This window comes from Canis lupus, chromosome 14, assembly GCF_011100685.1.
Source record: "Canis lupus familiaris isolate Mischka breed German Shepherd chromosome 14, alternate assembly UU_Cfam_GSD_1.0, whole genome shotgun sequence".
Classification (NCBI taxonomy): domain Eukaryota; kingdom Metazoa; phylum Chordata; class Mammalia; order Carnivora; family Canidae; genus Canis; species Canis lupus.
The window spans coordinates 5727965-5748265 of NC_049235.1; the positions used below are offsets into that span (position 1 = coordinate 5727965).

The 20301-nt window shown below is 39.0% G+C and overlaps 1 protein-coding gene and 2 long non-coding RNA genes across 5 annotated transcripts in view; 1 reads left to right on the forward strand and 2 right to left on the reverse strand.

The window, feature by feature from the left end:
* LOC111098725 overlaps positions 1–4508 on the reverse strand; it is a 26126-nt gene extending 21618 nt beyond the window's left edge. Inside the window, exons 1-2 of the long non-coding RNA XR_005369297.1 lie at positions 3804–4508; positions 2273–2414 (exon numbers count right to left, since the gene is read on the reverse strand). This is a non-coding gene — a long non-coding RNA (uncharacterized LOC111098725). The remainder of the gene's footprint in view (positions 1–2272; positions 2415–3803) is intronic.
* MKLN1 (muskelin 1) overlaps positions 1–20301 on the reverse strand; it is a 328108-nt gene that overhangs the window by 262656 nt on the left and 45151 nt on the right. The gene's annotated exons all lie outside the window — the stretch shown is intronic.
* LOC111098724 lies at positions 4142–15687 on the forward strand. 2 transcript variants are annotated; one of them, XR_005369292.1, is made up of 6 exons: positions 4142–4421; positions 4715–4827; positions 5635–5831; positions 6699–6921; positions 8841–9117; positions 14804–15687. It is a non-coding gene; the product is annotated as an uncharacterized LOC111098724 (long non-coding RNA). The 2 variants fall into 2 exon arrangements; XR_005369293.1 differs by having other exon boundaries at positions 4142–4329.

Sequence of the window (20301 nt, forward strand, 5' to 3'; positions counted from 1 at the left end):
CGTCATTGGAAAATTTCAAGGTCAGACTGGATGACTATCAAGTATGCTTTAGAAAAGACATTAAAAGAAAACTTGACTAATGTAACCTCTCAAGTTCCTTTCATCTTTAAATTCTGTGCTCTGAATCAAAACCACAATGAGATACCACTTTACACCAGTGAGAATGGCTAAAATTCACAAGACAGGAAACAACAAATGTGGAGAGGATGTGGAGAATGGGGAACCCTCCTGCACTGTTGGTGGGAATGTGAACTGGTGCAGCCACTCTGGAAAACTGTGTGGAGGTTCCTCAAGAAGTTAAAAATAGAGCCCTGTGACTCAGCAATTGCTCTACAGGGTATTTACCCCAAAGATACAGATGTAGTGAAATGCTGAGACACCTGCACTCCAATGTTCACAGCAGCAATGTCCACAATAGCCAAACTCTGGAAGGAGCTCCGATGTTCTTTGACAGATGAATGGATAAAGAAGATGTGGTCTATGTATAAAATGGAATATTACTCAGCCATCAGAAGAGATGAATACCCACAATTTACATTGACATGGTTGGAACTGGAGGGTATTATGCTGAGTGAAATAAGTCCATCGGAGAAGGACAATTATCGTATAGTGTCACTCATATGTGGAGTATAAGAAATAGTGAAAGGTCCGTAAGGAAAGGGGTAAACTGAGTGGGGAAAAATTAAAGAGGAAGACAAACCATGAGAGACTCCTAACTCTGGGAAACAAACAAAAGGGTTGAAGAAGGGGAGGTGGAGGAGGAGATAGGGTGACTGGGTGACATGTATTAAGTAAGGCACATAATGAGATGAGCATTGGGCATTATACAATATGTTGGCAAATTGAATAAAATAAAATAAAAATAAATAAATTCTGTGTTCTGAAGTTTACCTTCTAATCCTATGGCAGTGATGCTCCATATCAGAAGGATAGATATGTTTTCTGGCCACCTTCCTCACTTTGCCTTGAACCCACAGCTTCTGTGATGAAATGGAGTGGATGGGAGAGTTGGAGCTGTCCAGCAGTGGAAGCAGTTACCTACACTCTGGGTCCCAACCAATGAGACTTACGGCAGGTTGGAGCAGGGCTTCAGCTAGACCACTCTTGACCACGAAAGGGGCATGTATGCATACATGTATGTAGAAGTAATATATATGCTTACTCATTCCCATCCCAAGGAGATCTTTCCTGTTTTCTATACTGCTTTTCATTTAAAACGAGGTCAATGGTCTTTTGAGTTGTGAAAAAAAAAAAAAGTATAAGGGATAGATAGAAAAAGATTTGAAAAGGACAGGAGGTAAAAATAGGACTATTATGTTGTACCAACAGGCTTTCAGTTTGTTAATTTTAAGCCGTTTAGCCAAACACACACACACATACATATTATGTAAACATGCTCTATCAGTAGATGGGGTCAAATCTATAGCAGCTTCATTATTTATATTTTGCAATCAATAATACAGTTATTGTAGCTTTTTTTTTATTTGAAAAAAAAAATGAATGTGTTGAGTGTTGGCTTAAAAAGGTTTGCCAGAATATATAGCTCAGAAAATTAAAAATAATATTAACCTGTCCTTAAAAGGTTGCTCAGTCATTCCCTTTTCAAGTGGCAGATGAATTCATTTTGATGAATGCCCACTTGATTGAGATGCTGAGGAATGATGCAAACATCTTTAAGCATTTTTCTGATTTTTTAAATAAGTAGCTGGATACCTAGCCCTAGTTTCCTTATATTTTCTTCTGAAAGGAAGGATCAATGTTTCCACAGACATCCTAGGTTTGAGAAGAAAGAACTTTGGAGAAACATCTCATCCATCTCCCATATGCTGGGTAATTAAATAGTAACCCAGTGTTATAGGCAAAAATAACTGGATGTGGAGAGGCTAATTGCTCCATAAGTTTTTAACTATTTTTAACTTCATACAATGATACATATTCATTGTAGAAAATTTGAGAATACAAAAATAAAGAAAATAGAAATCATCCTAGAGTAACTATTGTTTCCATTGTGACATATTGTCTCCTAAATACTTAATGTATCATCACATATGTATTTCATGCTCAGTACTCTTTGAGGAAAAAGCAGAAAGATTGTTTTCTGGAAGAGCTGTTGGTCCATCTGATCCAAACCTGGAATCAATGTCTACATATTTTTAACCATTCTTTTAAATGTGTCTCCTCTACCCTCGGACCTAATCTGACAATAGATTTTAAATGAGGTGCCAAATTTCCTATTTAAAACCAAGCACTAGGATTGTAGGCAACTCCTTACCTCTCTTTTCCTGAATAGAGATGCAAGAAATTGTAAAGGAACTATGATACTGCAAACATGGCTTTATTTTTGTGAGGTAACACTGGAGGTCCCCATGTTGACAGCTGCAAAGGCAGTCACATGCTTAACGGAGCAAAGAGCCCTACAAAGGAAGAAGTTAACTTTAGCTTTGAAAATCCTTTTATCCTCCATGATTTTGATGGCTTTAAATTTGTCACCTGAATGCGATATTAACATAATCGTCTGCATTTCAGCTAATGAATGCACCTGCTTCTAAGACTTTATTTTAGCAGTTTTAATGAGCTCTTCAAAAGAGTTTGCCTGGACTTACTGCACGGCTAGAGAAATAGCAGCTGTAAGCAACTAACAACACATTCAGTATTTGAATCAAGCTCTGTGAAGTTGTTAAACTTGAGGAGTGTCGATCCATCTGTCTGTGACAAGGGGACTGAAGCTGAGATATAGCTGTGGTACTTGGAGAAAGCACTAGAGTAAGTGGGGCTGGCCAGAGGAGGTTATTCCCTGTGAGGCCATAATATACAGGTCCCATACAGTTCACTTAAGCTCTCTATATCCTATTCTCTCATCTGTATAATAGTGGTACCTATCTGATAAGCTCGTTGTAAAGATGAAATGTCTCACCTGTTGAAAGCACTCAATTATGCTTAATTTTATTATAATTATTAGTTTATTATTAAGTAGATGTGACTGTAAATCAATCAAATTCTATTTGGCTATAGATTGTCAGATGGTTCTCAGGGCAGTAACAGCTAATCGAGACTTGTATTTAAGGAATCAGGAAATTTATTTCAATGCCAAATCATGCCTTAACCCCACAGTGAAGATCTTTGAAAAACATTTCAACCAATCTCTAGAAGTCCAAATCCCTAAATCATCCAAATGTAAGCCACTTAGAATTTCTAAATACTATGTAGATGCCGGGATAGCCAAGATACCCAGGATAGTTACTTTTAATATATATTTAAAACTTATATTATCAAATTCATTCCACACTTACTATACTCTGATTTCAACATCACATTTTCATTCTGGAAATCTCCCTTCTTTTTTCCCGTATGTTCCTCTGTATACTTTAATTTGAAACGTAATAATAACCTATCCAAAGCTCAATTGAATGGAAAACAAAAAATAGGACAAACGTTGCTTTGAAGATACACATAGCAGATACATTACAGATCAGTTGGAGGTAACATTGGGAATAAAGATGCCACAGATTTTTATCTCTCTCTATCTCTCTCTCAGTAAAATAGGTAGCACAGAGGTGAGCTAGCTGTTAAGAAAATGGAAATTTTTCCAATTTCTTTTTTATTTTATTTCAGTAAACATGACACAGATATTCTGGCTGAGATGGAAGTAATTTATTTTCCAGATTCCATTTCCCCTTTACACCATTCTGGCCAACAGTCTTCCCTCAATAACTGGAGCTGGTCCACTGGTGTCTCACCCATGCCACTATATGCCACAATGCTAGGAATCACTCAGGAGACAGGTTCAGCATAGGCATCCTCACCACTTTGTTATTGGGGCTTCTCTGGAAAGGTGTTGCCTTCTAGAAGCCATCAACTCCAGCATGCTGAGAAGGCAGGCTTCTGGTAACTTCTTGAATCCCAACATTTCAAAAGACCCATTATATTCAGACTTGCATGAAGCATCTTTCCAGAAGGTATTTAGGTCTACTCTTAGACCCTAGCTTCATAACCTAAGAAAACAACCCCAAGGGAGCTCACCTCTGGCTGCCCTTTGACTGTGTTTTGCTGTTGAAGGCACGCTGACCTCACAGTGATGAGGTTTGTTTATGTTGTTTATCATCTGGTTACTCACAGCCAGGTCCTCAAAAGGGCAGCCTCAGCATCACCTGGGAGCCAGTTAGAAACAGAGTCTCAGGCCCCACCCCAGAGCTACCAATCAGAATCTGCATCTTAACAAGATTCCCAGATGATTTATATGCATGTTTATGTTTAAGAAGCAATGGTCTAAGGAATCCGCCTGAGATTCTTTTTGCAGCAATACAACTCACCATCTCCTGTTCCAAAGCTGTATCTATCCATTTTCTACTTTCAGTCTCTACACAGATTTCTCTGCAGTGCTCCAGAGCAAACCATCTCTATTTTGGATATGTTCCCAACCAGTGGGTCTTGTACTGATCTGCATTTCAATGGTTTGGGTGGTCAAATGTGTATAGAGCCCAGCCTACAACCAGCCAACCATACCCATTCTCCTGCAAGTCATCTTGCCCTCTTTATTCCCACAGCTGGAGTGTTACCATGTTCATAAATTATTGTTAAAGAAGGAAATTACCAAAAGAAAAAAAAATAGTCTCCATAAACCTGCATAGTTTAGAGCTAAAGAATATGTTAAAATTTTCCATCGTGGAAATTTCCCAGCTACTGGGCTCTTTAGATTTTTTTTTTTTTTTTTCAGAGCTGCAAGCAAAGAATGGAAATTTCCAATTGCAGCATCAAGGGCTGCTGTTCTGCTGACTGTCTTGCTCAGCCAGGGTCATCTGCTTCTCCAAGACATCAAGGAATGCCAAGGTAGGTCTGAGAGAACACACACACTTCCTCTGCAGGAAGGAAGGAATGTCTTTGTGCTGCCTCCAAGCTGTGATAAAGAGAGGGGCGGGAGAGGTGACATGCCCTGCTCCATCCACCTGAGTGTGAATTTTGTTGATCATTACCACCTATCAGCAGCTTATCATATTTGACATCTTTCCAATGGCAACTGGCTGGCAGGTTTTTTGTTTTTTAAGAAATCCCTAAGGTGGGTTTGTAGATGCAAAGAGAGGAAAGAAACCAACGTTTATTGAGGTCTACCTTCCTAAGTACTGTGCCAGGTATATTATATATGTTATATCACTTAACCTTTATGTGATCTGCCCAAGGTTAACTTCTGATTTCCCAAACCCAAATTTTGGAAGCTTCATTTGTTCTTCCTGAGACAGCCCTACCTCCCCTCAACCCTCCCAGAAGCGAGTCATTTGCAAGCATCCTGAAGGGCTCCTCTCCACCTCTTCAGTAATAGCACTCTGGTTCCTTTTCACTCTATCTAAATTGACATACATTTCCATTCATAGCTGGTCCCAATGTCTGAATCAACAGGCATCCAATAGTTCCTTAAATCCTGCTATGTTCCTCTCCATGCACTACTGCTGCTACCACAGAAGTCTGATGATGGCAAGTCAACAGAAGATCACATGCAAGGCCATTGGCTTCTTGAGAACAAGGCTAAACACCCTGACTGGCTCTAGACCAGAAAGAATGTTCTCAAACCTAGGTTGTGGGGCTTGTCTGGGTGGTTTGGCAATTTTGATTTTGTCTTTAATTGTTTGTTTTGATTTTTAGGGGATTCTACATGACTATAAGGAGCAAGAGCTACCTATGTTTACTCTCTTCTTACTGACAACCCATGATACCAGGAAAAGAACAGTTAAGGATTTCTGACATCCACTGTTGCTATTTATACTTATTATTTATTGAGGCAAGTTTGGTAGTAATGAAGATATTCCAGCAATTAAAAAAAAGTTATCAACATATGACTGGTGAGTTCTTAAAAAAGAATATTTATTCCCTATCTGTAGTTTTGATCAGATCCATATCCATAGATAGCAATGCCATCTTTGAATACAATGACCGATTTTATTTTTTTAATTTTTATTTATTTATGATAGTCACAGAGAGAGAGAGAGAGAGGCAGAGACATAGGCAGAGGGAGAAGCAGGCTCCATGCACTGGCAGCCCGACATGGGATTCAATCCCAGGTCTCCAGGATCACGCCCTGGGCCAAAGGCAGGTGCCAAACCACTGCGCCACCCGGGCTGCCCCCTCTTCTTCTGCTTCTCCCTCTGTCTGTGTCTCTGCCTCTAACTCTTTCTGTGTCTCTCATAAATAAATAAATAAATAAATAAATAAATAAATAAATAAATAAAATCTTCTTAAAATAAAAAAAATAATAACATGGGTCTGGGTCTCATATGATATGTACCATATTTCTGACAGTCTTCTTTCCACTCTTCCTCTGCATCTGTCACTAACTAGAAGATACCAGTCCTCTTAGTTGAAGACACTGATGATTCATACCTGAGGGTGGGGCTGAATAAACGTATAATGACTATTCTTTTCCACCTTAGACTGCAGAGATGACTTTAAAAAAAAATATGGTTGGAGTATATGCTGGTCTAGATGCTGTTTGATTGACTTCAATCATGGCTCCAATTCTCTCCCTCCTGTTTCTCTACCCCTTGCAACATGACTTTTCAGTAATTCACACTAAGGGTTGGAGTCTGTTCCCTGGCTCCTTGAATTTAGGCTGGACTGTAACTTGCTTTGGCCACTAGAATGCAACAGAAGTAACAGTATACCAGTTCCAAGCCCAAGCCTCAAGTGTGTTCTTCTACCTACTTTCTTAGAACCCACCATGGCTACTTGCCTAAGCCCAAGCTAATCTGCTGGAGAATGAGCGATCACGTGGAGTAGAGATGAACCGTCCTGGCTGAGGCCATCCCTGACCAGCCATCCCAGGGCTAACATACAATGTTAGCTCACAAGAGCATGAGCAAGCCCACCAAGATCAGCTGGCCCCAACCTGGATTAGTAAAAACACTCAACCAACTCACGGTCTCATAAGAAATGGTACATAGTAGTTGTTTTAAACCATTACATTTCAAAGTGGTTTGTTATGAAGCAATAGGTAACCGATAGGGGTGACCAATTCCTTTCTTTTATTTCCTCCTCCTGTTGCCAGGAGTTCAGAGTCAAATCTGAAGGCTAATCACAGAATCTGTGTTTATTCATTTATACATATTTATTGAACTCTTTATGGCTAACATATTTGTAATGCTCTCTCTTCTTGGCAGGGAATTTAAAAAATTTAATAACCTATTGTTTGCCATGTTGGTTCTAAACCAACTCAATCTTCTGTCTTACATATTAGGTGATTTCTACTTAACATCAAATACGAAGAGATGACCCTAGAGCAAGATTGGCAAATGTTTTCTGTAAAGAGCCAGCTCGTAAATATTTTACGCCATGCAGGCCATAGAGTTTCTGTCACAGTGCTGCTGTTAAATAGTGCTAAATCGGCTCTAGACTACATGTAAACAAATGGGCATGGCTGTGTTCCAAAAAAACTTAATTACAAAAACAAGCAAGTGGATAGGATTTGGCCCTCAGGCCATAGTTTGCTAACCCTTGATCTAGAGAATCTATGTTACTATGCAAAAACATCTTCATCTATACTATGATCCCATCAACTTTATTGTAATTCAGCTCAATCATTTTTGAAAAACAGATAAATTAAGTCAATTTACTTCCTCAATTAGAAGACAAGAGGGGCTGACTACAGAGCAGTGCTGTATGGAGATGAACAGCATTTGTACCAGGGCAAGTACTACACTGAACAACACAAAATTCCCCAGCCACTTAGTCTGTGACTGGTTATTTAGTCAATGCTAAAGGCCAGGGTGACACAAGCGATGTCTCATTTGTTTAGTTTCATTTCCCAGCCTCTAATCTCAAATACTCATTTAACAAACGCACCCTGTATGTCACAAAGAAGATGGGCCTCTGGTCGTACTTGCCTACTCGGAGTTCCCTGAATGTATTGTGCTATTTCACGGCTCTCTAGTTCTGCACACAATGTTCCTTCTGCCTAGAGCACACTTAGCCCTCCTCTCTTACTGGCTAACACCCACTCACTGATCAAAACGAAGCTCAGTGATACTGCCTCTTGGAAGACTTCCCTGAGTGCACCTCCACCTCCTCACCCTCACCCTTCAGTCCACACACAAAGTCTCAGCATTTATTCCACCAAATTAATAATTAAAATAGCTAATAATTCTTATAGGGTGCCAGGCTCTTACTTTGCGGCAGGCATTGTGAAGTAGTCATTTAACTGAAATGATTGGTATCCTTGCCCATTTCCCCAATCCAATCACACATTCAAAAACATTTATTGAGTACCTCTGTTGTGCTAGGTAAAGAAGATAAATGAAACCCAAGGCTCTAATATAGAGTGTAAGCCCACTGAGGGCACATACCATATCATATTTGTGTTTATATCTCAACATGTAGCAGTGTCCAGAGCAGAGATTTTATGTTAATATGAGACGACCAAATGAATGAAAATAGCAGACATATACAGTGCATATTATGTGCTGGGTGATGCTCTAACATGGGGACTTGAAGGCACAGAGAGTTTTTTTTAACTAACTTGCCCGTAAGGTCACATAGCTAGTATGCGACAGAGCTAGTTCTAGAATCCATTTTCATAGCCACTGGTGAAATGAAAGCTTAAATGACTCAGCATAAATCCATGCCACTCCTGAAAAATACAATGCAATGGCTGCACCTTTGAAGGCATGGGTGGTCCAGTGGTAGCAGTTATGTGCTTGGGCTTAGGAGTCAAGCAGATTGTGTTCACATTTGTTCTCAAGGGCTCAGTGTTGGTGGAAATGTTGATAGTGCCCCCAAAGCATACCCTCACATGTGCACACATTACGGTTGTATTCCGACTCGAAGTTGATTTCTCCCATGCCCTCTCCTCCTCTCAGGTGGGCATGCATCACTGCTTGGGGAATGACTCCAGCACTGCTCTGCCATGTGACTGCTGTTTTGACTCTTCACCTGTGGCAAGCAGGATGGTTTAGGAGATCTATCCATGCTGGCCTCCTCCAAAGGAATAATTTGCAATACTTAAGCAAATTAGCACTTTGAAAAAGACATGTCCATAATGCCGGTAAGCCTGGCTGGATAACCGTGTGCATTATTTTAAAGGACTGCTACTGGTCACTCACTGATGGCTTTGGAAGTCCCCATGGAGTTACCCAGGTAATATGCTACTCAGCGGGGGGAGACACAGACAGGGAGAGACAGTGACTGGCCTGCAGCCGTCTCTGAGGACAGGTTTGCTCTGCTGAAAAAGAAAGAACAGATATTTCCAGTAGAATTTTGCTTCTGAAACAAAAATGGGTTTGGAAATTTTTAGGTTTGAGCATTGGAACATCAGGAAATAAAAGTGATCACAGAGTCCCCGCAGACCTTTGAAGCCCATGGTTCCTCTGAGTGTAGAACAAATGTGCCCATTCTTCTGCCTCCAGGCAGTTTTCTTAAAAATTTTTGACTCTTCCATTTTTCTCCCTTTGCAATTAGGTGAATAGGAGGAGGCAAAGAGGCACTTTGCTTCGTAGCCTCCACTGATGGCCTAGAGGATCTAACAAAGATGTGCCAGGGCCAGGACTAGCTATCACAAACTTCTAGTTTTCAGTTGGAGGCTCAACAGAGGCTAGTAAGAATTCAACAATTTAAAAATTGGCTCTCGCAAGCAACCATGTGTCACTGGAGAGCTGTGCAAGATTGTACCTGCAAGTACAAGATAGTAAATGAAAAGATATTGTCTTCTCCTTTCTCCTCTACAGGCTTTCCTCCCAGTTAAGAATCAATCATGGGACTCCTCCAGGAAAGCATGTATTGCCTGGCTGGAAGACTTGAGAAACATTTCGTTGACCAGTATTCTTGGGCACCTAAAATGCATATTTCAGTGCTTGGGTAGAATTTATCTCACCTTATTTTCCAATTAAAGCAACCCAACTGTTATTGTATTGATAGCCCATTTCATACAGTTTATTTATTTTTTTTTAAAGATTTTATTTATTTATTCATGATAGTCACAGAGAGAGAGAGAGAGAGAGAGAGAGAGAGGCAGAGACACAGGCAGAGGGAGAAGCAGGCTCCATGCACCGGGAGCCCGATGTGGGAGTCAATCCCGGGTCTCCAGGATCACGCCCCGGGCCAAAGGCAGGCGCCAAACCGCTGCGCCACCCAGGGATCCCCATTTCATACAGTTTAATGCTTAATTCTCTGCTTGCTTTCTTCTATAAAACTTATGTTTTCCCATCTAGATCATAAACTCAGTGAGGGCAAGGATCAGGGTGTTATTTCTTTTCAGTCCCTCACAGGACCAAACACAGAATAGAGAAGCATAATACTGGGCGGTCAACAGGGAATAACCACAGGGCAGTGTCTGGAGACCTGTGTCATTTCTGTGCCCCCTGCCCCATCTAGCTGGTATCAGATCTTCAGGAAGCATTTAAATCTCTGAGATGAAATTTCTTCATCCTAAGATTGCCTCACTTACCTCAACAACTCATTGGAAGGATCAGCTACGATAATGTATGTGAAAGTATTTTGTAAACCAAGATTTGCTAGCTACTAAAATGTGAAAAATATCAAAAGAGGCATTTAGTAAATATCTGATTGATTGGTAATGATAGAATATCATCTTCCATTCTTCCCTATATCCAGTTCTTTAGGGGTTTTGTTTCTCAGCATTTAATTTTATCTGAGTGGCAAAGCCACTCCACATCTTCCTGATACCATGTAGAATGTCCCCTAGTGCATTACACCCTATAGTTAAAGTTTGGTTGAAATCTAAGCAAACCAAGACAAAAAGTCACCAAGCATGCCATGGTCACATCTATCACACAGGCCTCCTGGAGACCAATGCATTTGTAACTTACCAGAGTTCCAGAGCCTTTCTTGTGTCACATATGCCCACTCAGACTGTACCTTAGGCAAGGATTATATATATTTCTATATTCTTGCACACACTAAATACGTGAGAGTGGCAGATCGCTGCCTTAAGCCCAGGCCAGCTAAGAAGAAAATGAAGAAGTGGCACCTTGTATGAGAAATTTTACAAAGGCATGACACTATGAAACAGACTTTTAGGACAGTTCACTTATTTATCGTCTTTATTTTCTACTTGTTCTTAGCAGAGAAGGCAGCCTCTCTGTAGTAACAGAATTCTATCCAATCCATTAGAAAACTCTTCTTTCAAACATGGTCATTCCTCAAATGCTTCTGTAAGGTATAAAATTTAGTCACAGGTTTTTTTTTTTTTTTTCCCTCACTTAACTCAGAAAAAAAAATGAAGCTACCAAGAGATTAAAAAAAAGTTGTAAAAAAAAAAAAAAGTTGTATGTTTTAGAGATTAGCTTATGTAGATTTCTCGTTCCTCATCTAATACTCTTCGTTCATGTAACATGAAAGAAAAAGTAACTACAGAACTGATGGCTTCTTTCTGGGAAGTATTGTCAGCTATTACTGAAATATTCGATTTCAGTATTTTCAGTTCCTCTTGAAAGCTGGATGAGCCTATTGTTTTCCAAGTTCGATCACAGAGTATCAACTGCAGGAAGAATACACAGGGTCGAAGCATTTTGTTGCTATACTGAATCCAGCCAAACCAACTGTGAACTCCATTAATGAACATATTTATGATGTCCTTTATATGGGGCATGAGAAGAGGAATCTGGTTTTCAGAATTAATTGATCCAGAACAGTTTTCAAAAAACTCATTTCTTTTCTTTTCAAAACTTATTATGGAAAGTTTCAAACATACCCAAAGGTAGAAGAAGAGTAAAAATGAACCCATCCTTATGGACCTGTCATCCAACTTCAATATATGGCCAATCTTGTGAATCCTCATTTTTAATTAGTATTAGTAGTCAGTAAAATTAAACACATGCTACGTGCCGATAAATTTTAACATTCAAATAGCATAACATATTTATTTATATGTGTTTCCTAAAATAATTGTGTTTTTGTCACTTTTCTTTCTCATTCTCGTATCTCTCTCTCTTCTCTTGAGGCTGAAGCGCGGCTAGCTTCTTACATAGCCCATTCTAGAGGAAGAGAAGGAGGTGGAAGATTTTAAATTAATTAATTTATTAATTATTCTCTACCTATGACATAGTGCCTTGCTCCCTTTTACTAAAATGTTGTAGAAAAACAGTGATAATGAGAAAAGAGTCACTTCTAATAACAGAACTGAGTCTTTGTCTCTTTGCCCCAATGATATAATAGCGAGTGGCAGAATGAGGGGTCATTCCATTCTTGGTCCTAAAGAAAGAGAGAGCCTCAAGACAAATATTATAACCCACATGTTTCAAGGCTGAGAGTTTCTTGTATGTAATATTTATTAGATAGATATGTACAATTGTTTGCAGAGTACAGATAGTTTGCTGTATAGAATTATAGTTCTAATCAAATGTATAGTTTCATCAAAATGTATACCAAGGTGTAGCCAAATCATACCCCTAGGGAATCTAAAATAATAATAATTTTTAAAGAAGGAAGTTAGAATGATGAAGTTGGGTAGAAGTTATATAGCTTTAACAAAACTTTGGTTTCTTCTTTTACATTGTTCTCCATGGTAAAACAGTAAAATTCCCACCGAGATGGTAACACTCATACCATTCGATGAATTTTAAGATCCTTGGTTGCTCTTGGGAATAAGCATAGTGCTGTGGCAAGAAGCAGAAGGTACAATTTGAAGCCAGACTAGAGGAAAAAAACCTTACCTTTTAGAGGTAATATATTTATGAAATGGTAAAAGTATCAAAAAAGGCTTAATAATTTCACCACGTAATCTAAAGCTAAATTTCATATGCAAGTTCCTTATAGAACAATAACAAACGTTGTAGAACTCAAGCCTTCCATTTAAGACTTTATTTATTTATTTATAAAATATTTTATTTAAATTCAATTTGCCAATATATAATATAACACCCAGATCAAAACCAATGCAATGAGAATAGCAAGCCACAGAGTGTATTGCAGTCCTGACTGTTGTTTGCTTTATCACTCACGAGAACTTGTTTTGCATTCAGTAAAGACTGGAGAAATGTAAGGATGAATACTTATCATAATTCATTCCCTTGTGGACTTTCAAAATCCTGGATAATAGCTTTCCTTTTTCCTTCAATAATTAGACTCTGAAAGGAATCTGGAAAGTGCTACGCACAGGAGTGGCGTTCAGTTGAAACAGGGCTCATTTCCAGCTCTGCTTGAATTCATTGCTATCTACGTGTGATGTTGGAGTGAGGAAAACAAACTTCCTTAGTTATTACATGGTGCCAATGATCTTACTTTACTTTTGAAGAAATAAATTCATTTCTTCTCCAGTATATTCACAATGAATATCTGAGATACAGGGATATGGTTATTCAGTCAGAAAAAAAAATTGTTTTAAGTATTTAAGAGAACTAAGCACTTTCAGGTGAAAACTTTCAACTTAACAGAGGGAAGGGAAAAAACTTTTAAAATATGATCAAGTCAGGAAAACTAAGGCAAGGGGGAAGAAAGGAAAAAACAATGGAGCATTATAAGTAATAAAAAGAAAAAGAATAAAAATAAATATATCCATTACTGTAAAAACTTGCATGAGTCGAATTTCCCTTTCAAAAGACAGACTTTCAGACTGGGTTGAAAAACAAAAATAAGCCATGTACAAGAGATTCACTTCAAATAAAGTGACAAAGAAAGTCTGAAAATAAATGATCGAGTAGATATATGTCAGGCAAATCCAAAACCAGGAGTGATAATATTAATATTAAATTCAAGACCAAAAACGTTGAATAGGAACATGAGTTTGGAATGATGCAGGGCACACTGGCAGAGAGTGCTAGATGCCTATGCCGTCCATGCCCATCCCTCTTCACCCTTGCTAACAAAACCTCAATTTAATTTGGTACAGCAATGTGTACAGATAAAACCAAATTAATTTTCCCATCCTCTTGTACAATTAGGGGTAGACAAGAAGTGGCAAGCAGAAGTCAGTGGGTTGGCCCACTGATATCTAATTAAGCAGGAAGCTACTCCTTTCTGCTTTCTTTTTTCCTCTTTCATAACTATCACAAAACGTAGCAGAGCAGGAAGACAAGTGGAGCTTGCATTCCAGATGACCATGGAGCCACTATTCCAGCCCTCAGTTTTTACCACCTGATATGTTTTATATTTGAGAAAAATACATTTCTATTTATCCAAGCCACTATTGTCTTGATATCATTTTATACACAGCCAGCTCAATTTCTGTGTGTGTATGAGAAACATTGTATCAGCTCAATGATGTTATGCAATATAAATATAGAAACATAGAGTTTCAATATCACAAAAAAATATAGTCCCTAGCACAAAAATTTTAAAAGTCAAAACCACTAGAGAGTTTTTGTTTTTGTTTTTTTAGAGAGTTTTAAAAGGAAAAAAAACCCACTAGAAAGACATGTAGAATTTGATGAAATGACAACTGTAGTAGTAGCTTTTAATTCAGCTCTTTCAGAATTTGGTAGAATACGAAATAAAAAATAAGGAAGAATGTAGGAAACTTTAGGGGCGCCTGGGTGGCTCAGTCGATTAAACATCTGCCTTCAGCTCAGATCATGATCCCAGGGTCCTGGGATAGAGCCCTGCATTAGGTTCCCTGCTCATGGGGGGGGGGGGGGGGGGGAATCCTGCTTCTCTCTCTTGCTCTGCTGCTCCCCCTGCTTTTGCTCTTTTGCTACCTCTCTGTCAAATAAATAAATTAAATCTTTAAAAAATAATTTAAAAAAGAATATAGAAGACTATAATAATATAAGCTAATTACACATGCATGAACATATGAATTTATGTGTGTGATTCGTAGATGGTATAAACTTTATACTTTACATAAAAGAGATCTGCAATCTTTTTATAGGTATATGGATTATTTACAAAACCAACAATGTACTTGGCCATAAAGGATGGAAGCTCTTGTGGTACAGGGTACAGAAGAAAGGTGCTGGAACTAGACGCTCTGTTCTACAGTTTGCTGGCAGAGTGACCTTGGGCAAGTTACTTAACCTTCTCTGGGTTTTGTTTCTTTATCTATAGAGTTGGGATCATAATAGCTAGAAATTTTATCTTTTATAATTATTATTATCTCTCCCCGCCTGGCATTTTCCAGCATGATGTCCATTTACCTACACAAAGCTGCTGGCGCCGCATGTCACTGACTAAGTGGAGGCGCCAGGCCATCAGATGGTCGTCACTACTTCCCAGTGGGAGGGTCAGCGGCAGGAATAGAAGGTTAACATTTCTCAGATTGGCCTCAACTGAACAGTGAACACAACGCTGTCTCGCACAGAATTCAAGAGCACCGAAAGAATGTTAAATGGATGAATTGTTACTTGCAGGAAAAGAAACAGGAACCATGTTTCCAATTATTCTTCGTTTCAGACAACAACTAGCTGTTTCCGCTGGCTGGCACAGTAGCTGAATGGGAAACACTATTGAGTAAACTCTGCTGAAAAAAAGGATGACTGTGGGCCAGTGAATTTTTTGACACGGTCCCAGCCTTATTTTTGCTTATTGCTGGCAAGCTAATATGAGGGACATTAAAAAACAATTGACAAAAACTTTGTAAATAAGGTTTGAAGGCCAAGAAGTCTCCATAGGCCCCCAACATATAAACTTTTTTGTACCAACAAGGGTCATCTGTGACATAAGACGGAGCCTCTAAATTTAGCTGTTGGTTAGAAAAAAGAAAAAGCTGTATTGTAATATAATTTAAAAATGTAACTTGGGGTATCCCTGGGTGACGCAGCGGTTTAGCGCCTGCCTTTGGCCCAGGGCGCGATCCTGGAGACCCGGGATCGAGTCCCACGTCGGGCTCCCAGAGCATGGAGCCTGCTTCTCCCTCTGCCTATGTCTCTGCCTCTCTCTCTCTCTCTCTCTCTCTGTGACTATCATAAATAAATAAAAAATTTTTAAAATCTTAAAAAAATGTAACTTAATATAAGTCTTTTTAAAAAACCCACAAAATAAAACATTTCTTAATATCACAAAAGCAGACTACTGATGTACTTAAAATATTTTAACATAAAAGATAGTATTTCCATGAGCAAGCACTTTAATATATGAAAATATAGGACTCTGAGGATACTACTGATTGTTACATTTTAATAATTATTTCATATCAGGGGGTGCCTGGGTGGCTCAGTCAGTTAAGCATCTCAGTTTCAGCTCAGGTCATGAAATTGAGCCCGGCATTGGGGCTCTGTCCTGGCTTGGAGCTCAAGATTGCTCAAGATTCTCCTCTCTCCCTCTCTTTCAAAGAAACATATTATTTCACATAAGTAAATTATAAATACACACATAGGCTATGTTATAAATTTTAAATGTTCAATGTTTATATATATGTATATATATAATACTTATAAAAGTATTATATTACTTATACTTACTTATATGTACTTATAAAATAATAATAATATACTTATATATATAAATAAAGATTTATTTACTTATTCATGAGAGACACAGAGAGAGAGGCAGAGACACAGGCAGAGGGAGAAGCAGGCTCCCTGCAGGGAGCCCGACATGGGACTCGATCCTGGGTCTCCAGGATCACGCCCTGAGCTGAAAGCAGGTGCTAAATTGCTGAGCCACCCAGGCATCCCAATGTTTATATATTTTTAATAAAATTAAATGTAATAAAATATTAGAGCTATAAAAATGTTTTACCCCTGAACTTAGAGGGAAAGCAGTAATGAACTAAAGATAAGTTTCTCCCACTCATTTTAGGTCACCAACACTTTGATAAACTCTGATATCAACAGGGAATGAATGGAGTGTGTGTTCCTTTGCTTTGGGGGTCTGCAATATCATCAGAGGGATATTTATCTTTTTGCATAGTTTCATATGTTTCATCTCAAACATTTTAATGTACAAGTGTATAAAGTCAGTGTGGTTATTATTTTTTTGCCCAAAGTATATTCTAATTCTCTAGCTGTTCCTAATTTCTCTCAGCATTATCTTTTTTAAAAAATTTATTTATTTATTCATGAGAGACCCAGAGAGAGAGGCAGAGACAGAGGCAGAGGGAGAAGCAGGCTCCATGCAGGGAGCCCAATGTGGGATATGATCCCGGGACTCCAGGATCACACCCTCGGCCAAAGGTGGACGCTCAACCGCTGGACCCCCCAGGTGCTCCTCTCTCAGCATTATCTTAGTGTATCATTGCTTCACCAAACCTACTCATTTCTCTCTTTAAAAAGTTTCGTGTGACTACAAAATCAGCTCCCATTTTCTGCTTAGAAATGACCTTCTCGCTAACTGCACGCATCCATAAATGCCCCTTCCCAGCATCTACGTCAGCTGTTGTCATTCAGAAGCTCCATCTCCTTGCTGTGTATTTGAGAACATCAACCTCAGGAAGAAGTGTCTCCTCCAAACACGGGGTTTCAGAGTTACTCAGATACAATTCAAACAATGCACTGCCCCCCAGGTGCAGATGCACACAGGGTACCTGTTCACCAGGGAGGAAGACGGAGGGCCTGGGACAGAGAGGAGAGAGGCAGAGACCAGACAGCCCAAAGTGTACTAGAAGTGGAGATTCTGTACTTCTGGAATCCCGCTGATTAGCACAATGCTATCAGGACTACACGAACTGTTTTTTATTCGACTTGGCAGATAGTAGTACATATTTACCGGATTGAGTTGATGAAATCAGTCTTAAGAACTACATTAAAATGATTAGAGGAATTTTTTTTTTGGTCTAGATATTTTTTTTAAGGATTTGGTTTTTTATCATTCCCAAAACTGTCTTCCTGAAATTTTTATGAGTCTATCTAATCACGTAAGGCACAGGATCATCTTGCATTCCTGCCTTCTCCCAACACACGGAGGTCAGATGCCTCATGCTGCCCTCATACTCGTGATGGCAAGACATGCCACAAGGTAATTTTAAAGGATAAAAAGAGGATTAAGAAGCCCAGAGAAGGGGCTCTGAGGAAAATGCAACATATGAAACCAGCAATCTTTCTTTCCACGTAATTTGTAAAGCTCTTTTGAATCTGTCTTGTCCCCTGTTGTTTTCCCTTCACGAGGCAGTTATGCCTATTAAGAACTCCATCTGCCTCTGGGAAAGGACAGATCGAGTGGGGCTGGGCTGTGGGAAGGAAGATGGGGATTAAAAGTCTTTAAAGTTTGAACAGGGAGAAAACTGAAAAGTGAAAGTGAAATTTAATTGTCAGTTTCTTCTTCCAACATGACTTCTGGTTACAAGATAATTTGCAGTCGGCTACCACGTTTTTGTTTTTTGTTTTTTGTTTTTTTTTTTTTACAAACCTAACTGGCATCATCATTCAGGGACTCGGCTGTGTCTCTCTTCCACTAGCTGGTCAATATTTCGCTCAGAATCCAATCATTTACAATGAGTCACAATGCATGACTCAAGATTCAACTAGCTACAGTATTTTTCCTCATGTTAGATTTAATGTTCCTTCAAGATTGGCTTGTAGGAGTGTTACTTCTCCACTCCCAGGTAGCTATAGATTTTTGTTACGTCGTGTCTGTTGTATGAATGTGTGTGTGTGTGTGTGTGTGTGTGTGAATCAAATATAATATGTACATATATAGTGTTTGAATAGTGCTACAATCATAAACACGATGTTGAAGAAAATATTGATTTCACCAATTGACCCAAGGAAAAGACAAATTAAAACAAATATCATATTACAGAATACATCTGATTTCACTTTTAAAATCAAGTAATTTTTACTCAAATTTTACAAATTTGATTCTGTCCTTTCTCATATGCTAGGGATCGAAATCTCTCTCATATATTTGAATTATTCATTATAGATGTCAAATATTACACAAAGATTTATGGTGAAATTAGTACTGTGGATCAGGTATATGTGGCTGCTCCCCAATTGCATCTGACAGCATTTCCATCTTTGGGTGGTTCCTGAAAAGTCTAACAACAGTTTTGCATAAATCAGAACCTTTCTTGCTACACTGAGTACAGGAGACACGTCCATGGCCTTTCATGGTGCGCAAGATAGGGAAATTTCAATTCATATCATCTAACTGCTGGATCTTCAAGTGTGAGCACTAATAAATGAATCCTTGTGCAGCTAGATTAATCAACCCTGAACCAAATCCTTCCAAGACTCTTTATGGCTTCTGGCCAAGGGTGAAAGGCTCAAACTTCCAGGCCTTGCATTCCTAGCTTTTCTTCACTGGCCCTCATCTGTACCCATATGACATCCCTTCTGTGCTGGTCCCACTCATGTCCTCACTCTTCTCCAAACATAACCTGTACATTTCTACCCTTGTGCTTTGACTCAAGCTATTCTTCTTGCCTGGAATATCTTCTATTTTTTTCCCTACAAATCCAACTCTTAATCATTCTTTTTGTAAATTTTGTATTTTTTAGTCACATAAAGTAATGCATGACCATATTCTCTTTGGAAAACTATTCAAACAATATAGAAGTATATATACACTAAAAACTGAAAGTCCCTATTTGTTCTAGCTCTTTCCTCTACTCCCTACCATCTGCCAGTGGCACTCCTCTCCTCCCAATCTGCTAGCTATCCTTCCAACTCTTTCTCTGCATTTAATATTACAAATACATTTTTTTTGCTTGTTTCCTTTTTAAGTAAGTGGAGTTGAAGTATACACTCTGTTCTGTGGCTAGCCCCCTCCTCTTCAAGACCTCTGTTAAATTTCCTCTCTCTCCTGAGGACCCCTCACTGCTTTAGCATCCTTCCTCTGCCTTCATTACTCTGCCTTGAACCTCTCACTCTTGATATCCATGGCACTCTATTGGCCTCTGATCCATCTCTATGATGTTGAATTCTTTAATTTACTGATGTGTGAGAATCTTATCACTAGATTGTAAAGTCTCTGAGGACAGGAGCTTATCTTTATCTTTGGTGGTGTCTAGAACTGTATTATACACAAAGTAGGTATTCAAAACCAGCTTACTGAGGAAGTGAACTCCACATTCCCCATTTCCTAATCTAAGGCGGGAAAGCTCTGCTTAAATAGAGAGAAACACAGATGTACTGTAATGACGTCCTTTAGAGTTTCCACAGCCTTTCCTAAGACCTCTCCCTATCTATTTTACGTGATGGGCTGCAGATTTCCACACATCAGCTGAGAAGGGAAGCAACTCTGTGACAGGTCAGAGACCCTAAGCAAAACTTTTCTTCTGAGATTCTCAGACCAAGGACAGCTCCGTTGGTTAAAAACCCTCAGAGATAAAAACATACAGTGAGGGGAGGTTTACAGCACAGGCTGATGGAGCAAAGGGTCATGAAGAAAGCATAGACAATCCAAGGAAAATGCATTCTTAGACTTTTAGATCTAAAATTTCAGCTCTCACGGAACCACTTCTCGAGTAGAATTAATCACTGGCATAAC